Raw genomic sequence first — 6,220 nt, forward strand, 5'->3', positions numbered from 1 at the left:
ACACCTGTCATACTAGCAACTCTTGGATCTGAGGCTTGCAGAATCACAGTTTGAGGGCAATCAAGGCAAAAAAAAAAAAAGTTTATGAGATTTCCCCACTACAAAATCAACTGTCAACATACAAGGCTAGAGGCATGGTATGATTGGTAATCACCAGATGAAACTTTGAATTCAATCCCTAGTAATGGATAGAAAAGAAACAAAAGAAGAAAGGAAAGGAACCAGGAAGCAAAAAGGAGAAAATCAAAGAAGCCTTAGCTGGCTGCAGTCGGCTTATTCTTAGCTACTCAGGAGGCTGAGATCTGAGTATGAATGTTAAAATGCATTCAGAGAACAGTAAACTTTATGAGATTTTTATCTCCAAGTAAACACACACAGAGAGAGAGAGAGAGAGAGAGAAACTTTCATAAATCCATCAGAAACTTGCCTGTTCGAAAATAATGAAGTTCTTTCCTAGAAAAAAGATCAGAGTTTAGCAGTGTTAGACGCGCTTTACAAGAAATACTACTAAAAATGTGTGTGTGTGTTGGGGATGGGGATCCTCAAAGGTGAAATGAGATGTTGCTAATTAGTAATATGTAAGGACAACATAAATCTTACTGATTATTACAGTTAATCTTACAGTTAATATACATCCAGGTCATTATATTCACATACCAGGAACTTGAGTTCATGAAAGACCAGCCACCAGCTAGCAGTAAGACCGATAAGTTTTCCAGATGTAGGAGACATACGGCATAACTGGAGCCTGGCCTGCTGGAAGCTGTAGGACATCTGGAAGAACCACAGACACACTAGTATTAGGGAACACGCAACAATCAAGAGACTGTCTCCGCCCCTTGGAATCCCTGCCCCTCCTTAGCGCCCTCCCCCCCCACCACCAAGGAGGATAATGGGTTTCTATGGTAACCGTAAACAAAACTCAGGAGTTCGGGAAGTCTCATGCTATTTGAAGGGCCAACCTAAAGAGGCGCCATGTGCGGGCTGTATTGTGTAGACCCATACCCTTGAGAGTACACCAAAAAGAATATTTAATAGACTTTTTTCAGAGCCCTCTGCGTTTTGAAGCATCTAAAGGACTTGGGCTTTGCTAGCCATGTGCCGCGTTTCCTTAGTGGAGAATGAGTTTGGTTTTATTACCTTCTTACTGGACAATTCATTACCTATCGAGTGTCTCCAGTCCGCCGAAAGGGATTTGGGTCTTTTGGAGTAAGCTCCAAAACTCTGTGACCCAAATTGATTTCTGCTCTGCTGAGATCCCATGATGCAAACCCACCCCAGGAGGTAAAAGCTTTGTGATCAAACTCCGTGACTTGCCTTGGACCTCCTCATTACAGGATGTCCAAAGTTTTCTCTCTGGCTGTACTATTCATAACGGAGTCTCGGCCATCCATTTTGTTTAAAACAAAGTAGACAAGCAGAGTGGTGAGGTTTTTGTTGAACTAGAATCACAAGAAGATGTCAAATTGGTGCTGAAGAAAGATAAAGCATGGGACACCGGTACATCGAGGTGTTCAAGTCACAAATTGAGATGGACTGAATGCTGACGTACAGTGGTCCAATCAACTCTGTCAGTACCAACAACAGCATCGTGCGACTTTCCGGGCTCCCATCTGGTTGTTCCAAGGAACGAATCATTCAATTCCTCACACGATTGGATATCATATCAAAAGAGATCACACTATCAGTGGATTCAAAAGGCAAGATGACTGGGGAGGCTTTCCTGTACTTTGCCTCAAAGGAGTTAGCTGAGCAGGCTCTAGAGAAAATAGGGCAGACCTATGTGGAGGTATTAAAGAGCAATCAAGAGGAAATTGCTTCTTCCTCAGAACAGCCTGTGAAACTCACATCTGTGCATCCCTCTGGGTCCTATGACTGGCCAGGCACAGAGCAGAGACACATGCAAATATTGAGGCAGGCAGGTCTGCAAAGAATGGGATCCCATGCCGCTTGTGGGGGATACAAAGAATACTGTGGCTATGGTGCAAGTTATGAAGACTATGAAGGATACAGTGGCTACAATGCAGGCTGTAGTGGTTGTGAGGGGTACAATGCCTATGGTGCACCCTGTGGTGATGAGTACAGTGGACACAATGCAACACATTGTAGTTACCAAGGATACAGTGGCTATGAGGCATACAATGGCTACTGTGAAACCTATGGCGGCTACCCTGGGTATAGTGGCTATGGTGCAGGCTATGGAGGCTATGAGATATACAGTGGCTTCAGTGACAACTACAGATTTGCCTCCAGTGTGTTAGGGTCAGATCGTAGCTACTGTCCACTGGGAATGTTTGATCACAAGTATAAAGACGGAGAGTTGAAAATGCAAAATACCACTGGCGACTGTGTCCATATGAGAGGATTACCATTCAAAGCCACTGAAAATGATATTTACAGTTTTTTCTTCCCATTTTGCCCAGTGGAAGTTCATATTGGGATTGATCTTGAAGGAAGAGTGACAGGACAAGCTAATATTGTGTTTTCCTCCTATGAAGAAGCTGTGGCAGCTATGTCAAAAGATAAGTCCAACATGCAACATAGGTATATAGAACTTTTCCTTGACTCAAAAACCAGCAGTGATACGGAGGCTTATACAAGCCAGGTTTTGGGGCAAACAGGGTTGTCAGTGACAGAGGCCACTTCTAGTGGTCTAGAGAGTTCATCAGGGAATGACTCTAATAAGGCCCCACTACAGAAGTCAGAGCAAGATAACTAGTTTTGTAGAGCATTTGAGTTATTTCTACCCAATTTGTCACACAAACAAAGAAGACCAGTTTCTAATTCTAGAGGAAGTTGTGGAGCCTGTGTTGTACCATGCTTATGAAATCTGAATTTAAAAAAATACATATTCACTCCTTTCCCAAGCAAATTTTTCATTTGGAGTGTGCTATTAAGTAAATTAAGTATTTCCAACTGCTTTTCTCAATTAAAATTTTAGTAACATACTTCACAGTGATGGTATCAGAGTTATCTGATGTTATCAGTATTTGAGTATGTTAAATGTATACATTTTACAGCAGACCACAGTAAGTACATTGGAAAGATACACTAAATTTTATTTGCTGTGGGTTATTTTTTTTGGGGGGGGGTTGGTCTTGGAGCTTGAACTTGGGTTTTAGGCAATGTTCCTCAGATTTTTTAACTCAAAAGGACTATTCTACTACTTGAATCACAGCTGCACTTCTAGGTGTTTGCTGGTTAAGAATCTCACAGATTTTCCATCCCCAGGGATGGCTTTATATTGCAACCTTCAGATTTCAGCCTCATGAGTAACTAGGATTGTAAGTGTGAGTTGCCACCACCTTGCTTGGAAAGATATATTTACTTGGAAAATTCAAGATGCTGAATTCCTAATTTAAAGAGAATCATTTCTCATTTTTTTTCCATTCTACTTTGTATTTTCCTTTCAAGATATGTTTTAAAAATAGTTTGAGAATTGAAACACAGTGATAACATTTTAAGAATTAGGCCTTGACTGAAACCTTTGTTTGTAATTTAATTTACATTGGTATATATTTTGCTAAGTGCTATCTGTTTCACTTGATTATATTGTGCTTTTTTTGTTTTTACTTTAAAACAATATTATAATGTTATAGTAATAGTACATTCAAACACTATAATAATTTCTTATAGCTGGTACATTTTTCAAAGATGCAATATATTACAAATAAGTGCTACTGTATTTAACACAAATCTTCTAGTATCACAAAGCTAAAATTCCAAGATAAATATGCAAAAGACAAAGAAGAAAAATCAGCATATCCTACTACAGAAAGAAAGCTAAAGAGGGAAAAAAGGATCTACAATATAACAGAAAACAGTTGTGTGCTGAAACATGTTGGAGGGGAAAATGATTGAGTGGGGAACACAAATGGAGTCAGGAAGGGTGAACCAATGCAATCAGTAATTCAGTATATGTTATGTAAAACTAAACTATATAATGAGGGTAGGGATGGAAGGGGTAAAATGGAGAATGATGGAAGGGCAGCCATTAATCAAGAGACATTGTACTCTTAAGCTGACTTATGGAAGTAAAATCTCTTGGTACAACTACTGAATACTTATGAACATTTTGAAAAATTACCAGCAATAATTATGCAGAAATAAGTTCTTTCTAATAAAAAATAACTGTGAATATAAGTGTCTAAAGTCCCCAATCAAAACACAAACAACTTTCCTTAGAGGAATATTATCTGAAATAAATATTAAGTCCAAAATGATCATGTAATCATGTGGTCATAAAGAATATATAAATACTGGAATTACATGTACCAGATATTAGAGCACCTAAACATATAAAACAAATATTAATATATCTGAATGAACAAATAAATGAAATAATGGAAGTGGACATTTCAACAATTCCAACAATGGATGATTCATCCAGACCAAAGACCATAAAAACATTGGACTTGAACTACACCTTAAACGAAATGGCATAAATAAAGCACATTCGGTCCAAGGCAAAATACAGAGTCTATATTAGTATCTGTAGGATTTTTAGGGTAAATCATATGCAGTGATCAAAGGGGACTAAATTAATTAATAAAATTTAAAATGGAGTATATTTTCTAACTGCAATGATATGAAACTAACTACCAATAACAGGAGGAGAACTGCAGAATTTGCAAAAGACATGTATTTAGCTTTTCAGTCTCTGATCCTCCTGGAAACATGATAGCAGAGGTACATGAAGGATAGTTTGACACATAGGGTGAAAATATCTCATGTTGTACATAAAAATTAGGAAGTAAGGGAAAGCCTCAGCAGGAAAACAGTATCCACACTAAATTAGTGATTTAAAACTTCCTTTACAGAACCAAATGGGTTTACAGTAAATTCTACAAAACATTAAAAGGATTAATATCAATTGTTAGTTTATTCCAAAAACAGAAGTAGGAGGAGTAATTCCAAGGTTTTCTGCCTAGGCAGAAAATCTTGTGAGATTCTCATGTCCAATTAACCAGAAAAAAAAAGGCTGGAATTAGAGCTGTGGTTCAAATGGTAGAGAACTAGACTTGAGCAAAAACACTCAGTGGCAGTGCCAGGTCCCTAAGTTCAAACCCCAGAATCATCACAAAAGGAAAAGAAAAGAATAAAAGAAATCTGCATACAGTAAAAACATTTAAGAAAGTTCAGTAACCATTATTAAAAAACTTTGAACAATTTTAATGGCAAAAGTTTTTTCTCAACATACGAAAGAACATTCATGCATAATCCTCACCAAATTTAACAAAGAAAAAAATGACAATTTTCTCTGAGATCCAGAAAAAACTCAAGGATATTTTACGTTGTTACTGTTATTCACGGGAGTACTCAATATATTTGCAACAACTGTTAGATAAAGAAAAGACATTAAAAGTCCATATTATTTAGAAAATAGAAAAATATTCTTATTTTCTAATGATGCGATTCTAAATCTAGAAAATATTAACATTCTCACACTCATACAGATTTCCAACCTGACACAACCGTAGAACTAATAAATGAACTCAATAAAGTTGGAAGATATATAATTGACAAGTATTGTGACTTACTAAAAATTATATCATGAATAATATTTAAATTGTAATAGCATCAGAAAACATAAAATGCTTGTTAATAAATTTAACAAAAGGAGTGAAGCATTTTTATATAAAACTATAAAATGTTTATGGAAATAATTTTGAGGTATCAACTGGACAGATAGCTTAGTGCCCTGTGGTTGAAGAATTACTGTATTAAAGTTCATTTGAAATCCAAGTGAAGCAATGAATCCCTATCAAAATTTTAAATTTACCTTTCAAATAAATAGAAATTGACATGGGCTTTAAAGATATCTGAAATAACTTTTCAATTTATATTTAATATTTTAACTTACAAATATAGCAACAAATGCCATGTGACTATTGACATATAAAAAGACCCATAGACAAAGGAGTACAACGGATAACCCATAAATAAGCACATTCATGTGTAGTCCATTATTAACAGAATATTCTGAGAAAAAAACAGGGACAACAGTCTCAAATAAACTATGATAATAAGCTGAGTGTTGGGGGCTCATGCCTGTAATCCTAGATATTCAAAAGTCCAAGAAATGCAGATTACAGTTTGAAGCCAGCCAGGGCAAGAGCCCATGAGACTCTTATCTGCAATTAACCACCAAAATGCTGAAAATGGTGCGGTGAGTTAATTAGCAGAACCCTAGAATACTAGTAAATTTTAAAATTTGTAA

The 6,220-nt window shown here is 36.6% G+C and overlaps 1 pseudogene; it reads left to right on the top strand.

The window, feature by feature from the left end:
* The first annotated feature begins 1,096 nt into the window (after window positions 1-1,096).
* LOC125343034 lies at window positions 1,097-2,719 on the top strand (annotated as a pseudogene).
* The last annotated feature ends 3,501 nt before the right edge of the window (window positions 2,720-6,220 follow it).

This window comes from Perognathus longimembris, chromosome 28 (genome assembly GCF_023159225.1).
Source record: "Perognathus longimembris pacificus isolate PPM17 chromosome 28, ASM2315922v1, whole genome shotgun sequence".
NCBI lineage: Eukaryota > Metazoa > Chordata > Mammalia > Rodentia > Heteromyidae > Perognathus > Perognathus longimembris.